Source organism: Macrotis lagotis, chromosome X, assembly GCF_037893015.1.
Source record: "Macrotis lagotis isolate mMagLag1 chromosome X, bilby.v1.9.chrom.fasta, whole genome shotgun sequence".
In the NCBI taxonomy this organism is placed as follows: Eukaryota; Metazoa; Chordata; class Mammalia; order Peramelemorphia; family Peramelidae; genus Macrotis; species Macrotis lagotis.
The window spans coordinates 60,587,193-60,605,110 of record NC_133666.1 but is presented as its reverse complement, the minus strand read 5'-3'; the positions used below and the strand labels follow the sequence as shown (position 1 = coordinate 60,605,110).

At 39.9% G+C, this 17,918-nt stretch overlaps 1 protein-coding gene across 3 annotated transcripts in view; it reads left to right on the top strand.

The window, feature by feature from the left end:
* The first annotated feature begins 5,698 nt into the window (after positions 1 to 5,698).
* The window catches only part of LOC141496806 (uncharacterized), a 196,020-nt gene continuing 183,800 nt past the window's right edge, over positions 5,699 to 17,918 (top strand). Inside the window, exons 1-2 of one of the 3 annotated variants that reach the window (XM_074199399.1) lie at positions 5,699 to 5,855; positions 6,133 to 6,273. The gene's annotated coding sequence lies outside the window, so the exon portion shown is untranslated. Of the gene's footprint in view, positions 5,856 to 6,023; positions 6,274 to 12,095; positions 17,859 to 17,918 lie in introns of those variants that run through there. The other 2 variants (XM_074199400.1, XR_012471174.1) reach the window with 2 other exon arrangements.

Here is a 17,918-nt window from a genome sequence, read left to right as displayed (position 1 = left end):
CAGGGGTAATGATTAAATCAGGGAAGATGAAAGATTACTAGCTAACAAAACCATTTATATAAGTGGTAAATGGGATTGAAAATTAATTATCCTAATTTAGCAAGCAGCCAAAGATAAACTTTTTCTATCTGAAGCTACTTCTTTTTGTGAGATATTGTTTGTGCCTATGACGGTCAGTAGAGCCAAATTTGAGAATAAACTTAAGCTTTACAACTAGACTTTGTAATCCCTGTATCACAAAGTATCAAACTATGATTTTGAAAACATTAATTTTACTACTAGTAAACCTTGTTAGTATGAGCAATCATTATTATTATTAATGATACCATTATCATTAACAAAACAAAAAAATTTAAAACGTTTAATGCAGTTAATTAAAAATATTTTTTGTTTATTTTATCTTTATCTCATCCTTTTTAATTTCATTTTTTGTACATTTTATAATGCACTTAATAGGTTAGTATTTTGTAAATAAATATATACATATGTAAAAGCACAATAGCATTTTACTGATGGAGTGGTGATCAAAAAAAGGTTAGAACCCAGTGAACTAGCACATTGAGCTGAATCTAGTAAGATGCAATGCAGTAAGTTTAAAAGGAAAATCTTATACCTGGGTACCAAGATCAACTTTACTAGCACAAGGTGGGGAAAGCATAGCCAAACATCAGGCTATCTGAAAAAGATCTGGGAATTTTAGACTATCTTTTTAGTAGATAACTCAAGGGATGAGAATGATGGGGATAAAAAAAAGATAATGCACTCTGGGTTTGCATGAAGTGGGGCATAAAATCTAAGAATAGTGAGTTTAGACTCCCATTGTCTTCTGCCCTCATCTGATATCATCTGGAGAATTGTGGTCATATTTGGGTGTTACAGTTTAAGAAGGATATTCTGGAGAGCATCTGGAGGAGGGCAATAAAAATCCATATATATGATATCTGGATCCAGTTAAAGGAATTGATTATTATTAGTCTGTAGAAGGGAGAATTCAGCAAGGACATGAAGCAGGCTTCAAGTGTTGGAAGGGCTTTCATGTGGATGAGAGATTAAACTTGTTCTCTTTGCCTCCGGGGCAAAGAATCAAGTGCAATGTGAAAAATAATTTGAACAACCAGAGCCATTTCTAAGTGTAGTGGACTGACCTGTGAGGTAATGAGTTCCTTCTCCTTGGAGGTCTTCAAGTAGTAACTGGATGAAGACTTGTTGGGTACCTTATAGCAGAAATTACTTTGAGTATAGGTTTAATCTACAGTGCTGCTTAAGTTCTTTTCAACTCCCAAATCCTGGGGTTATGTGAAGAAAATTTAAAATTATAGCTGATTACAAGATGACAATTCAGATACTATCTATGGAAATATCTTTGTTGCAGTCAAAGATGTATTCAGGGGCAAATCTACAATCCTGAATGTCTATATCACAAAAGAAGAGATAGAAAATTAACAAATTGAGCCTGCACTGGAAAAAAATTGCAAAAGGAACAAAGAAACAAACCAATAAAAGAAAAATAATTAAGATTGGAGCAAAGATCAATGCAACTAAAATAAGAAAATAACTGAAATGATATAAAGACTAGCAAAATTGATCTGAATTACCAAAATTAGAAAAAGAGGAAGCAGAGAGCTTAATGAGGGCAAAAGAAGTCAATATCAGTCATTACTATACTTAGTTCCTATTATTATATCCTGGAGATCCTAAAAGAAATGGATAGTTATATACAAAAATATGGAATAGTCACATAAATGAAAAGAGAATTACATTGGGTATATATTTAGTGCTAGAAGGGAGATTAGAGGTCATTGAGTTCAAACCCCCCATTTTGTAGATAAGGAAGCTGACTTGCTCAGGGTCGCTCAGCAAAGTACACAACCTAATAGACAATCTCAGAAGGAGAAATTAGAAATTTAAAGAGCTGCCCTACAAAAAGACATTGGTTACAGATACATTGACAAGTAAATTCTGCAGGATTTTAAAAAGTAATACCAGTAGTTATGACTATTTCAAAACATTCAGAAAGATGATAGGTGGTCTACCTCCTAAGATTCTATCTGGGGGGCAGCTAGGTTCCCCAGTGGATAGAGCATGGCACAGGAGTCAGGAGGATCTTAGTTCAAATCCAGCCTCAGACACTATGTGACCTTGGGCAAGTCACTTAACCCCATTGCCTTTCAAAAACATAAAAGATAAAAGAGTCTATAGGGTAAAACTAGGTTTCATCATCATAAATAATATTAGAAATAAATCCTCAGCATTCTTTTAATGGATCAATAATTTATTGGTTTGGTTTTTCTGTGCAACAATGAAGATTACAATCCATCCACAGCTGCTCATTCTTTGTCACTCTTGTCTGTTCTCCCATAAAAATGGCAATAGGCTGTCCAACCAATATTGTGGAGATTTTATTTGTTTTTTATTGATGTCGTGAATGAAGATCTCAATGGAGTACTTGGAGTACTGACATAAAACTACTAAATAAAATAACTATTAATCAAATTCAACAGTCCGTCTAAAAAATCCATCATTATCATCATTATGACTAGCATTTCTACTATTTTGCTTAGGTCTTTACAAATATTTTCTCATTTAATCCTTAAAACAGCCCTGCTAGGCAGATGGTATTATCATCATCATTTTACAGATGAGGAAACTGGGTCAAACAGAGGTCAAGTGACTTGCCCTAAGTCAGGAAGCTAGGAAGAGAGTGAGGTGGGATTTGACTTCAAGTCTTACTGAATTCTGGGCTCTATCCATTGTAGCAATCCTAGATGTCCCATCATGCCCCATTATGATCAAGGAGAATTTAGAAATGGAATACAAAGGTTTTTATTACCCCCAGAACAATCATGATTGCAATTCTTTTTTAAAATTAAATATTTCATTTGCTTTCCAATTATATGCAATAGTAGTTTCTACCTATCATTTTTGTAAGGTTTTGAATTTTACAATTTTTCACCCTAGTCCCCCTTCGCTCCCCCTCACCCTATGAAAGGCTATCTGTTTATCTTTGCATTGTTTCTATGTTATGCATTGATCAAAATTGAAAGTATTGAGAGAAAAAACATGTCCTTGAAGAATAAATAAAATATTAGAGAGAGCAAAATTATGTAGTACATAAGACAATTTTTCTTTTAAAAAACTGAAGGTCTTTGGTCTTTGTTTAAACTCCTCAGTTGTTTCTCTGGAGACAGATGGTATTCTCCATCACCTCTTGTAAAATTGTCCCTGATTGTTGCACTGAAGGAATGACTGAGTCCGTCAAGGTGGATCATCACCCCATGTTTCCATTAGGGTGTACAATGTTCTTCTGGTTCTGCTCATCTCATTCAGCACATGATTGCAATTTTTAACAATGGAAAAATAAAAACTGTGATCATGTCTTCAATTTAGTATGGTATTCCACTTGTTTTGGAACCCACAGTTCTGTTTATGAAGATGACAGGGAATTTCCTGATTGCTTGGCTGAGGCATTTCTGGGCTCCACACTGCCATGAATAATTCTGTTGTTTCATGCCTTTGTCAGAGGATGATTATAAGGGAGTTAAGGAGAGACTTGGACAGTTTCTCCTTCAGGAACATTTTGTTTCAGTCAAACTGAACTGAACTATTTAGTGTTCTGTTTTTGTTACACACCATCTCCTGCCTCCATACCTTGGTACACACTGCCCCAGCTCCATGAAACAAATGTTCTTCCTTCTCATGTCTGTTTTCTGAATACGTAGCTCACTTCAAGACTCAATTTAATTGTTATGTCCCACAAGAGATCTTTTTTTTTTTTTAATTCTGATTTCCCCAATTGGTACCACTCCACTGGGAATTATTTTGTACTATCTCTATTTGACATTTACTAATCTGTGAGTATATTGTTTTATCCCAAGTAGAATGTGAGTTCCTTGAGGCATGAACTGTTCATTTTTTGTTGTTAACTCTCCAGCATGGGACATAGTAGGAAATTTAAAAGATTGTTAAGAGTTTTCTGGAAGGTGTTTCCAAAGTTTTAGCATAGTTAGACTTTTTAGTAATAAAGTCAAGAACCTTGCTGTGAGCTTGGAAGGAAATAGGCAACAAAGATTTATGGCCAAACATTGCTGTTCAGTTGCAACAAACATTTATAAGCCAGGCTCTGTACTAACTATATAGATTTACATGCCCATTATAGACTTTAGTATTCTTTTGTAAAGCTAAGCAAGCATTTATTATATTTCTACACAGAAGACTACATTCATGGCACATGTTTGATTCTAATTTGTGTGCCCAATTTGACTCTGTTTATTCAAGATAAACATGCACATGACTTCTTTGTGCAAAATGTTGTCTCTTGAGGTTCCTGTGTACTGCCCTCTAACACCCTGAATGTTCTTTACTCTTGAGGGTCTTTTGATCAGTATTCTCTTTGGAAAGATCCTGTTCTTACCTTTTCCTATGATTTTCTCTGTACTGTAGTTCTCCATTCAGCAGTGTGGTCAGAGAATCAAGGTTTTCTTGGAAAGAAGCAAACCAGGCAGTGACAGCAAGCCAGAGGAAAGACAGATTTTATAACCTGAAAGGGCTGGATGGCTCAGCAGAAGATCAAAGGAGAGATTGGGGGAAGCTGGTAAGTTTGAATTCCTCCACTACTGGAGACATGAGTTCTTGAAAAGTAGGGCTGTAAGCAGTTGAGGTCATTGTTTGGGTAAAGATACAAAGCTGTCTTTTCATGGCTAAGGGCATGTACACGGACCTTACAATTTAATAGATATTAAGAAGGAGCTTTCTATGCACAGAAGAGTATCCTGAGTACCAAGGGGAGCTAGAAAGGCTTCTTAATATCCAATATACCTGTAGGAATACATTTCCTGAGATAGAGTAGGATTTTTGCAAAGTGCTTTCCAGATGTGGAGAATTGTGTGTGCTCAGACAAGGACATAGAGAAGGGTGGTTGTTCATTTGGCCTGGAGTGTGGTGCCCATGAAGAGGGAAGCAGAACAAGATGAAGGAAAGGAGGACTTGAATGTGGAATTGGGGAAATCCTTGCCTGCTAGACTTTTTGTAGTTGGTAAAAAGGAGCCATGCTTAATCTATTTAACCTATTGATCAGTCCTCAATTTCCCTCTCCCTTCTCCCTTCCCCAAATGTTCCCTGCATGAAACACTCCAACAGCAGCTGACAAGAGATGACAGGGCATGTCTTGACTCTTGCATCACTGTGTCTCCAGGGGCAACCTATGGAGGTGGGGAAGGGGATGATGGTAACCTGGGGTACCACATCTAGTGTGTGTGTACCCCCTAGAGCAAAAGGAACTGTAGCACTTGCAGCTCATGCATGGGGGGGGGTGCTCCTTTGGCTCTAACCTGGGCCTTTTCTCTCCTTTCCCCCGTTCCAAGGTGCTGCCTGAAAGGGAAGAATCCCTCAGGGACAGGAAGAGATGGGGAGGAATTTTTCTTTAGAAAAGGCAGTGAGAGCATAGGAGGGCAGGGCAGGAAGGGAGCAGAGCCTTCCCTTGAAACAAGCTGGGATGGGGAAGAGGGTGGCCACTGGGCAGCAGGGAGGGAGGGAGAAATGCCAGGTGGGGAGTGTGGAGGAGAGTGGAGCTGCTCAGAAGCAGAGGCTGGGAGGGGGAACATTATGGCCGGGGGACAGGAAGTGGGTGGGCGCCAAGCTGGAGACTAGTTGGGAGGGGGAAGATTATGGCCAGAGGACAGGAAGTAGGGGATGAGGCCTGGGAGCCCGGCAAAGGGGAAGAGTATGGGTGCGGGACAGGAAGTAGGTAGGCAGCAACGCTAGTGAGCCAGGTTGCGAGTGGGGCAGCTATGCCAGGAGCACAGGAAGAGGGGCTTAGAGGCATTCTGTCGGGGGTTTGTGGGCTTGGCATTGCGCAGGTGAATGTAAGGGGGAGAAGGGCCGCCTGGCCCTGCTGCCCTCAGGCCCGCGAGGTGGCCCCCGGGCCGAGGCGGAAGGGGACCTGCGGGCAGGTCCGAGCTGGGCCTGGCGGCGGGGGGCCTGGCAGCGGGGGGCCTGGCAGCGGGGGGGCCCGGCCTCCTCCCGCCTGGGAGGCTCAGTCAGGTGGTCGCTCCCGGCCTTGCCTGTGAGGCCTGAGCAGCCCAGGCTTCCCCCAGGGTGTTTTCTCTCTCCCCCTCTCTCTGTGTGTTTCTGTAGTGAGACCCTGGAGGAGAAGCCGCCGCCATTGGCACTGCCGCCGCCGTCGTCACCGCGCCGCCGCCGCCGCCGGCAGGGAGTCAGCGAGCCGAGGCCTCCTCGCCTTCGGGGGGGGCCTGCGGGGCCCTGCCTAGCCGTTGGGTAAGTCCAGAGCCGGCTTTGAATGGCACGTTGGGCCAGGAGCAGGCCCTTCCCGGAGCGCCCCTCCCCCTCCCCTCCCATCCCCTCCCCCACTCCTCTCTGCCTTTCCCTTTGCTCCCCTCCCCCTCCCCCTCCCCCTCCCCCTCCCCTCCCCCTCCCCCCTCCCCCTCCCCCTCCCCTCCTCCCTTTCCCCTCCTTCTCCCTCTCCCCTCCCCCCTCCCTCTCTCCCCTTCCCCCTCTCATCCTTCCTCTCTTGCCTCTCCCCTTTCCTTTCTTCTTTCCTCCTCCCTCCCTTCCCCTTTTCCCCTCTCCTTCCCCCTTTACTCCTCTTCTTCCTCTCTTCCCCCTCCCCTACTTCCCTCCTCTCCCCTCTTTCCCCTTCTCACCTTCCTCCCCCCTTTTTCCCCTCTTTACCCCCCCCCAAACTGGTGCGTCTTTCATTGGAGACCACCCATCAAAAAAGGAGAAGTGTGAGCAAAGCCAATACATCTGATCAATCAAACCACACTTTAGCTGTCAGCTACACACAGGTTTTGATTTTTGGTTCTTTTCGGTGGGGAATCCACCTGAGATGTCATGAATGGACAGGAGTCTTCCTCTCTGAGAGGGAGCTCCTTCTTCTGAAGAGCTTGTAGCTTTAGTTGTTCAGGGACCCTGAGGTGCCAACATTGGCCCCAGAGGTGTTTGAGATCCTGGGGCTGAGTTCCCCTTCCATAGAATATCAGGGCCAAGTCAGGTGAATGCCTGTGGTATGTATAGACAATCAGGAAGGAGAGAAAGGCACCACCACATGGATTCTGCCCCAACCTGTGATAAGCATCTTACAAACGGGATCTCCTTGAATCCTCACAGCCATCCTGCAGGACAGTCCTAACCTCATTTTAATATGAAGGAGTCCAAGGAAGGCAGAGGTTAATTGACTTGTCCAGCTACTAAAGTATCTGAGGCCAAATTGGAACTTAAGCCTTCCTGACTCCAGACCCAGCACTGATCTACTCTTCTTCTACCCAGTAAATTTTAACCAAATTGCTTTCCTTCTAAGACCTCCATTTTCTCCTTTGTAAAATGAAGAATTAAATCTGGGAGCCTGTAAGTTAGTTCTCCCAAGTTGAATGATTTGAAGCAACCTGCTCACTTCAGATGAAGTGATTTATATTCTGGGGTACTCAAATGCCCAAATGAATCTGTTATCTCTCAAAGTTGGGGCATGCCCTCTGCCAATCCTGGTGACAGCCCATCAATTGATACCCTGGAATAATAACTTAAAATCTAAAATCAACTTTTGAGTCTGGATTACCTCAAAATTTGCCTTATTCCCCCTTCCTGTTTTGTTTTAACTTGCCAAAAAAAAGCTTGCTCTATTTTAAAAGAAAATGATACACTTTTTGAACATTTTTTTCAGTTATAATTGACTACTTCTTATCCTAACAGCTGATGGAAAAAAGTATATCTGTCTTAAACAGAGTGAACCTGAGAACAAATAAGAGGAAAGTGTTAGAGAAAGGGAAAAGGCTTAGTTGTCATAGTATCTTTGTGGTGCATCCAGGAGTGTTCATTTTCCAAGAGTTCTTTATTGGAGAAACCAGAGATTACAGTTCTTTCTCCCTGAGAAAGACTTCTGTATAACACTCAGTCACATAGTGTACTTTTCAGATCTTTCCAATTACAGTCTATTAGGGAGATGCAAATTACACATACTCATTCATCTCTCTATGGTTCTTAGAAATTTATAAGATTTTCTGCCTTGTTTGCTAAGGGAAAATGGATAGGATAGACTTGGCAATATGAGGAACATTTGCTGAGAAAAGAATTTTTTTTTTTTTTAAAGTTGGAGAGCAAAATCTTCAATCTAAGTAACATTGATCCTTGTGATCTGAGGTGGAGCTTGTTCTTTTAAACATCAGCTTCTATAATTAATTCATATTCACTGCTGTGGTTCTGTGAATACGAAAGCCAGGCTTTAGTTCATTTATTGAACATGTGACAGCTTCGTTGTCATTAGATTCTGGGAGTGGGAGGACATACTTGTGATATTCCAAGCCACTAGCAGAGTACTTAATAAAACTCTGCTTTAGAGAACCATCCATATATCATCCTCTTCCCTAATTCCACCTCCCCTTCCCCCCAAAAGGAAAGATTTTTATCACAATTAGACCCTGAGAGCTCTCTTTAAGATCTATCACCTGGTAAGCACATTCCTCCTCAGCCAAAATAATGACCTGAATGGTGAAATCTGACAAAGATAACATACATGATTTTCCTTAAGTATTGCCTTGATCTTCTCTGCTTTAGCTAAGTTAATTGCTTGTTTTAAGCAATTAAAAAAAGAATTGTGATTCAACTGTATACAGTGACATTGAAACTGCTTGTCCCAAGGTATAATTTTAAAATTATTTCATTTTGTGGCAGCAGTGATCATGTATGTGTGGTTCTCTTGGCACTAAAGTGGCTTAGAAATCTTGTCCTTGACCAGATGGGCTATTTTCCTTATGTTTTCTCTTCTCTTCTGACACACCCATGTGTTTCCTTGATTACTTTTGTTGTATTTTTAATTTTGTGGTTTCGAAGAACAGATATTATTCCATGAAAAATGACTAAAATATAGCTCTTGAAGAATACATTTTTGTTACCAATAAAGATAATCGCAAAAGCTGTTCCTTGGCGAAGTTACGTGTTTTGAAGGATCCTTAAAGCTGATGATAAAATAGAATCAATTAGAGGCCTTCAGGGGTACACAGAAGCTGGGGGTGGGGGTAGCCCCCCTCCCCTTGATGTTTACTGATTCTTCAGTTACAGGTTTTTTGATTTTGAAAGAACAGAAAGAAGACTAGCAAAGAAATAAACATTTGTATTGTACTGCCTGACAAGCATTTTAACTTCACAGCAGTAGTTAGATGGGGGGAAAGTAACCTTTTTCATTCAAACTATTACTCCAACTGCTAGCAGAAGTTTAGATGAGCCTCTAAGACCTGGAGATCTGCATCAGACTATAGAACATTTATTCTCCAAAAAACTGGGAGAGAGGTTTTTTTTTTTTAATACTTCTATTGGGATTTTGAAATCATGTTTACATTGAGGAAATGATGGACTCTGAGAAATATTCAGAGAAATAAATATTCAATGGAATATTGAGGATGAGATTTGTTGTGGAAATTCCTAAGAGGAGATAGAAATTAAATACCATTACACAGCTTTGCACTGTGGCCCACATCACAAAGGGTTAGCAAATGCACCTAAGTGATGGAGAGAAATATACTTTAAAGGTCTGGACACTCACCTACTTTAAGCCTCACTGAAAACCTATGGATGATAGTCAAGGCTGAAATTGAACAAATGTACTGCTTGTCAAAGGTGTTCTTACTCTCCTTTTTGATGTTTGATTGCATGATGAACTAAAAATATGTATCCATATCTTGGTAACTCAGTGCCAAATCATATAAGACACATAGTTGCATGTGGTTGCCTGCAAGAGGACATGTGGCATATTAAAATCTTTTGAAAAATGTAAAAAGTTGCACCTTTTATTATATAAGCAATAAATTTATTTTATTTTGTCTCTGTTAATTGCACATCACTATATTTACAGGAGGAGGAATGAATATAGTAATTCTATTTTTTTCCCCCTTTCTCAGTAGAAATGACTCTAACTTTATATTCCTTAACTAATACCTTTGAAACCTTTCAATTCCCTCTTTCCTCCCTCCTTCTCCCCCCCCCCCCCCCCCCGCCCGCCCTCCAGTCTCAGCTTCCAGTCTCAATACAGGTTGTTGTTTCCTATGGCTGTAATGTATTTCTGGTTAGAATCCTTTGCTTTCTTTTAATGTTTGGCCCATGTGCCACTTCCTTTGGGTACCCTTTCCTAATCCCCTTAGTTGTTAGAGTTCTTGTTTCTCAGTTGTTTCAGTCATGTCTGACTCTTTGTGACCTCATTTGAGGTTTCCTTGGTAAAGATACTGGAGTGCTTGGCCATTTTCTTCTCCAGCTCGTTTTACAGAAGAGGAAACTGAGGCAAACATTGTGAAGTGACTTGCCTAGGATCACACAGCTAGTAAGTGTCTGAGGCCTGATTTGAACTCAGGTCTTCTTGACTACAGGCCCTGTGCTCTATCTACTGTGCTGTCTAGCTCCCTTTGAGCCCTAACTTTCCTCAGTTTATCATATATGTTCTTAGGCATTTAGAGGTTTCATTCCTCCCTTGGAATCTAAGCTTCAGTAAATGGAAGGACCATTTTTCTATTTTGTCCTTATATCCTTAACACCAGAATGGTCCATTGCATATAGTAGGGCCCTTGATAAAGGACTGGGATTGGACTGGATTTGGATTACAGATGCACCTTGTTATCTCATTGTTTTGCTTTTGCCATGTAGCTTTTGGGGTCTATTTTCAGACTAGCTAACAGGGAAATCTAACCTGAGTCATTTCTGGTTCTATACTAACAGCTCCGGCTCCAGCTCCAACGAGGGTTCTCTGACACTGTATGTATTTTGCCCAATGTTGTTTTTCTTGAATGCCTTTAAGGCTGTTTTGATGATTTGGGGGCTTGTTGACTATTTGTATAACATTGACTCGGCAAAAACACACCTGGGATAATATTTCTTTTGCAATTTGGGGCTGCAATTTCCCCAAAAGAACTCTTTGTTGGTCTCCTGGATCACTTTCTTCTTGCTCTCCTTACTATGCAGCTTACTGTGTCCTTACTTTCCCTCTATACCTGCTTGGGGGCCTGTGTAAGCTAATTGTAAAGAATGCTACCTTACATCAAGGCAGTTAGGGGAAAATTGTTCTGTAAATTTTTCCCCTTAAAAGGAAGTGGGCTCTTCAATATAAACAGAAAATAAAGGTTTTAGTTATCTCTGAAAAATAACAAGGGTTATCTTTTCTTCCACTGAATATTCTTTGTTCTGTGCTACCATTCATATGGATTTATGTTCCTTCAGTGATTCAGGAAGAACATGATAGATTATAATAGCAAGTTAGAGCTTTACAGGGCCAAACCAGTGTTGTCTTCTATTACAAAGTCTTTCCTAAAATACTGTTTTAAGGCAAAAAGCAAATCTCTGATCTATAACATATAGTTTTTAGAGAATTACCGCAGGCTCACAGAGATTAAGTGATTCTCCCCTCAGAGTCTGAATTAAGACTTGACCTCAGTTTACCCTAACTTCCATTCCAGTATTCTGGCCAAGCTGCCATTTTGTATATTTTAATATTCAAAATGTGGCCCTTAGCTGTAGTACTCTATTGATATTGAGAAAAAGGAATTGTAGTCAATTCAGATAGCAAATCAACACAAATACTTGATGAGACTATTCATCTAGCCATTATTTGCTTGGAGAAGTCTCATTTTTGTGCCAGGAAGACATGGTCTTCAGTGGTCCTTTGAAATTTTACCCAACAGGTCTCATGTACACATGACACAACTGGAAACTTCTGAGTATGGGGACCTTTTTTGACATAGAAAGATGTTGAGACTGCTTCCCTTTCCCTCTTTCCTAAGTCCCACCTCCTAACCCCCCCAGCGGTTCATTACTAACATCTTGAGAAAATATACTACTCCAAAAACTAGCCTGAATTCAGTAATTCTTTCTAAATGAATTTGAATCATATTAATCATAACTGCATCTACATATGTTAGGAAAGTAGTAGTATACATGTGTGAGACATTATTTAGTTTACAGAAGACATAGCTACTTATTATTTATTACACTGAGTCTCACTGCATATTTTGTTGGAGCTAATAAAAGAGCCGAATGCCAATACTTGGTGCACGAATGGATTCAGGGACCCTGCGCAGTAACTCACTGTTCTCTCTACTCCCAAGGTCAGGAACCACTGGAACGTTCCCTTCCATCCCAGTCCTGCAAGTTCTGTGACTTCATTGGGTTTTATGCTCAGACGGCTTTGAAGAAGAACTGAATCAAGACCCCAAATGATCTCACTGAGGACTGATTGGGGAGTAGCACAAGAAGGGCATGGCACCATCACCATCAATTGGAAGCCAGGTTAATATCACGATCGCCCTTGCCTCAAAGATGGGCAGAGCCTCCAGGAACTGACTTTGCCCTGGGCTTGGCTCACAAGAGCCCTGAAAGGACAACAACCAGACTCATGGAATTCTCCTCAATCCACATTCCTGCTTCTCTTGCTCTGATGGATTTACAAAGGACTTGACCACATTCTATCCTCCCAGCTGCTAGCGCTTTCCTCTTCAAGATTATCTTCTAGTTATGCTTTTTCCATGTAGCTCTCTTGTATGTACCTAGTTGTTTGCATGTTTGCCTCTTTAGGATGTGACTGCCTTGAGGCCAGGGACTGAGCTTTTGACCTTTCTTGGTATGTATCCCCTTTGCTGAGCTCGTAATCTGCTTACTCATTGCTTCTTGACTTGTCCTAGATGAAGTAAGGGGTATTGTATCCATTTTACTGATATGGAAGCTGCGATTTAGAGGAGCTAAGTAACTCGTTCAGGGTCACCCAGTTCCCGGCCTTTCCCATTCACATCATGCTGTGGCTAAAGCTATTTAGGCTGGAATGCTTGAAGGACAAATGAACATTTTAGGATTTTAACAAATCAAATGGTGTTAACTATAGTCTATTTTAGAGATATTGAAGAGAAAATGCTAGTCAGCTGACTGACTGGTGGTAGGGAAAGGGAGAAAGAAGGGTTTGATGACCTTGCTGATGTCTTCAGGGGGGTACAATGGAGAAAAGTGCCAGATTTGGACTTGGTTCTATGCTCCCAGTCAGTAAACTAGCCAGATTGATTCAGCAATCCTTGATGAAGCACTCTTTGAGGTGCTGAAGAGAAAAATGCAAGACAGAAGATTCTCTGCCTTCTCTGAACTTCTATTCTGAGCTTGGGACTGAGATATAATTTTCACACAAATAGTTCATCGCTCATATAGAAACTGAGGCTGAGAAGGGGCACCAGTGTGGATAGAGTAGAGGGCCTGGGGTCAGGAAGATCTCAGGGCAAATCTGGGCCCAGACACACTAGGTGTGTGACCCTGGATAAGTCACTTAACCTCTACCTGCCCAAGTTACATCATCACCTAAGATGGAGGTATTAATGGCACCTGCCTCCCAGGTGTGTTGTGAGGATAAGATGAAATAATGTTTGTATATGTGTGAGCCCAGTCGCTGACATATCACAGATTTGGTAGGAATGCTAGCGATGATGTGGTTGGTGATGATGAGGATGATGATGATGATGGTGATGAGGATGTTGATGTTGATATTCTTGTTGCAAGGGATGAGAGATTTAATTGGAATCCATCCCATAAAACATGCTTGGGGGTTGATGGGTTGGGGAAAGAAGGGGAAGTATGAGTCTACTTCCTGACCTCAAGAGTCATGTCTCCTATGGAATACATTTTCTCCCCCCTTCCCCTTTCTGCAGTAATTGTTGTAATTGCCAGAGCACATATTTCATGCAAGTCCTTCTGCTTCCTGGTTTTATGCTTCATGTAGACACACATGCTATGTACATATCGTGAAGCGAACAGGTAGTGAGATCTCCTACTAACAGGCAGGTCTTATTTTTATTTCTGGCATTTTCAGAACTGTTAGAAGGAGCTGATTTTAATCAGGTTAACTTGAAGTGGAAGAGAGATTCCTAAAGATTGCACTATCAGGTAACTTAGAAAAATGTAGTTGGTGCAAACCAGTTCAAGGCCTGAAAATGAGACATTATGTATTATATATATATATATATATATATATAGATATATAGATATAGATATAGATATATGTGTGTGTGTGTTTGTGTCTGTGTATATATATATATATATGTGTGTGTATATATATATATATATATATATGTATGTATCATGTTCTTTATGTCGTTTTTTGAGCAGTTTTCCATTAAGTATGTGCCAAATATCTTTCTATAAAACTTATGGACAGTGGGTTATGGGGAACTGCATTAATTCCAATAATGCCCCCAAATTACCAGTAATGAAATTCAAAATTCCTTAATATACCATATACAGACAGAAATGTCAGTATTCTGGTAGCTCAGTAATATCATTCATCTTAGTTAATAAGAGATGAATGTGTCTAAATAAAGACTACTCAATTCGACCTTTTAAATCCAGACTAAATAGATACACACACACACACACAAACACGTATGTGTTTATATATATATGTGTGTGTGTTTATGTATATATTATATGTATATATATATGTGTGTGTGTCTTCATTTAAACTCTATATACTTGCTTTATTTGAATTAGAAAAGCTGCTTGAGAATAAAAGATACCATGTAAATAAGAATTTAATAGCATTATCCATGCTAGATCTTTTGTAATTTACTTTTTCTGTATATTCTCTAGATCTTCATCACATAAAGATAGCCTTCCCCAAAAAAGCATGAACATAGCAAGTGAGTTCTTAAATAGTGAAAATCATATTTGAAAAACAAATCAAATTGAAAAGAAAGTTAGGAATAAGTTTCTTCTGAATTAAAGTTGCCTAGTATGCTTACTTGTTATATGTGGAGAATTGTAGCTTTATGAATTTGGAAAGGTATCTTAACTTCTCTGGGTTTCTGTCTCTTCTGTGGTCTCTTCCACCTCTAGATCTAGGACCATGGGCTAGGCTCTTCATCTTTGGTTCTCAGTTTCCTCCTCTGTAAAATGAGGAGCAGAATGAGATGGCTTCTAAGTCTCTTCCAGCTTTTGATCTAGTACCCTGTGGCCTTGGGCTTGTGCCTAGGACAGATTTGGTTAAGAGAAGCTTGCGACAGAGCACTAAGTGTTGCTATAACCTGTTTCCCAAATCAGGAAGAGAAAAGGGTCCCATCAGCACGACTTTCAGAGTGACAGAGTATCATGAGATGAGGCAGAGAGTTGGGTGTTGTGTTAGGGAAGTTTCAACCACTCTCTCTGTAAGACAGTTGAGAACTGGATCTTACTCTATGTTGCTATTCAGTCATTGTTTAATCATGTGTGACTCTTCCTGACACCATTTGTGGTTTTCTCAGCATAAGTCTTGGAGTGGTTTGTCCTTTCCCTCTCCACATCATTTTACAGATGAGGACACTGAGGCAAACAGGGTGCAGTGACTTGCCGAGGGTCACACAGTAAATGTCTGACACCAGATTTGAACTCAGGAAGAGAAGTGTTCCTTACTCCAGGTCCATTGCTCTGTGCATTATGGCATATCTAGCTGCCCTTTACTCTAGTTAATAGTTGGAATTAACATAATCCATCAAAAGGGGAAATCATGAACTTTTGAGGTAATCAAGTGACATTCTCAAACTCCCCCACCCCTCCTCCTTTTTCACAATCTGCAATTCTACTAAAGAAATTCGCTTTTCTTCCCTGACTTTCTTAGTAAATAGTGTCACAATTATAGCATCTTTATAAGCAATGGTACCCTTGAGGTTAACACCTGACTGGGACTATTGTTCCATGGTTTAGTTTTTGCCTGAATCTGTTTCTGCAAAGCTCCTTTGTTCACAGTTTATTTTTAGTCCAGCACTGTCAAAGACTGGAAGTAAAATTTTGCTTTTTGCCACTCCTGGGATATGTCCTTCCACTCTTCCCAGCCCACTTCAGGTCTACTTCCAAACTCAGAATCTTAGATCTGGTCAGGGCAGTAGTATATCCATATCCATATATTAGAGCTCCCCAGTATTAGCCTTTGGAAGTTCCTTTCCAACTGGTACTTTTATAGAACTCTGCTTTCCTTAGCTCATTTCTACCTCTCCCAGATTTCCTAAGGTAGGTACTGCAGGAATGGCTTTCTTTATTTTACAAGTGAAGGTATTGACTCAAAAGATTCTGTGACTTGCCTATGGCCACACAATTATAGATATGTTTTAATCTAAACTTTTCTGATTCCAACACTTCCCTACTCCTGGTATGGCTTTTTTAAAAAAATTATCATTATTAAAAGAATGTTTTATGATAAGGGCAAGAATACCTTCTCTTCAGCCCTTTGAGTAAAGTATCTCAGTGACCTAGATGAGAGGCAGCAATAGAGTGTATGCACAGTGATCCCTCCCCTTACTCTTATCTAACCATCAGTCCATATCCCCTGTACTTCTGCTCCAAGGCTCCCATGGAAGCAGCAGCTCACCTGTTAGTCTCACAGGGTTCTGTAAGTAGGACCTAGCTCTTGTCTTCCAATGCTTGTTTTGAATATACTACCTTAAGAAACTGCTCTCTTGAGTATGATCTACTTAGAGTAGCAATTTGACAAAGTGGATAGAGTACCACAAACTCTTCCACACTGGTTAATTAGACTTCTGGCTCCTGTTTCTTCAGGCAGCTGTTTTGTCTACTGGTAGAAAAAGATATTCAGCTAGTAAAATGGCAGAACTACAACTTGAACTCTGAAGTTGGATACTTGGAGGTCATCATGACATTTGCTGTGTTTTAGAGAGAAGAATGGCTCAGAGAGGTCAAGTGATTTGCCCAAGGGCATATAGCTATTTAAATGGCAGGACTAGGACTTGAACTCAAATCACTACCTTGGTGATAATGACATTAAAGAAATGAAAAGGGTGAACACAGAACTCTGCTTTTGCTTGCCCATGATACATAAGATATAGGAGAGAGAAGAAACAAATATGAAGATAAAAGGAGATATAAACTCCTGTAAGAATCCATTCTCTTTCCAGTCTCCTGGCTTACCTACTTCCTCTCAATTGCTTGGACTTCACCTTCTTCCACTCACCTATGTAGAATCCTGGGTTTGGGGCCTTATTCTTCTATGTTTATGTTAGAAATAGTCATTATTTATAATATAAAAAAAGACTTTGTAAAATAGGGATAATAATACCCCGGCTTCTCTTTCTCTTAGGTCTACGTGTGAGCATAACTTTTCCATGAGACTTTCTTTAAAAACAATCTCTGTGGACAAAATTAGGAAATAAATTCTAAAGGACTCATATATTACATCTGTTTTTATTTTAATATTTATCTCTTCTTCCTCTCCTTTTACGTACCAGGGGTAAGCAAAGGAACACTATCATAGTCAACCTTTTCATTTCATTTTTTAACATCATATCACCAAGGAGATTTTTCCATATCAACAGCTACTTTATTTCACTAAGATCTTGAACTCCACCCTGGATCTTTGATTATATTACAGCATAAGGATAGTCCTATCCTTCATCTCTCTATCCTTTTGTGTTCTCTGCTTTATGAAACACACATAAACATACATAGACAAATGAAAAGGGGGGTGGAGGAAACATATGCATGACTCTTAAAGTGACTTGATATTTGGAGTTCTTATTGTAGATTTTTCTCATTATAATAGTCCAGTAGTTTAATTGTATATGTCTGTGGGTATAGATCTGTATGGTTCTTAAATGTTTTAAATTTTATTAGTTAGCCTCAGATATAGCTAAAATGTTATTTATGTGGTGATATAGGAATTAAAACATTAGTTGGTTTCTGAACATTATGAGCATTGTAATAGAAACAAAGTTAGTCTAAATAATTTCTGTTACTGTTACATACATGTTCCAGAACTAATCATGGTTTTTTGACATGCTACAAAAATAATACTTGTAAACCTCTTGCATCTGGAAATAAAGCACTGCCATCTTCTTTGTTGTTGTTCAAAACATGTGAACTAGAGTTTTTATTTTATTTTTTATTCATAACTTTAAGAAGAGCATTCCCAT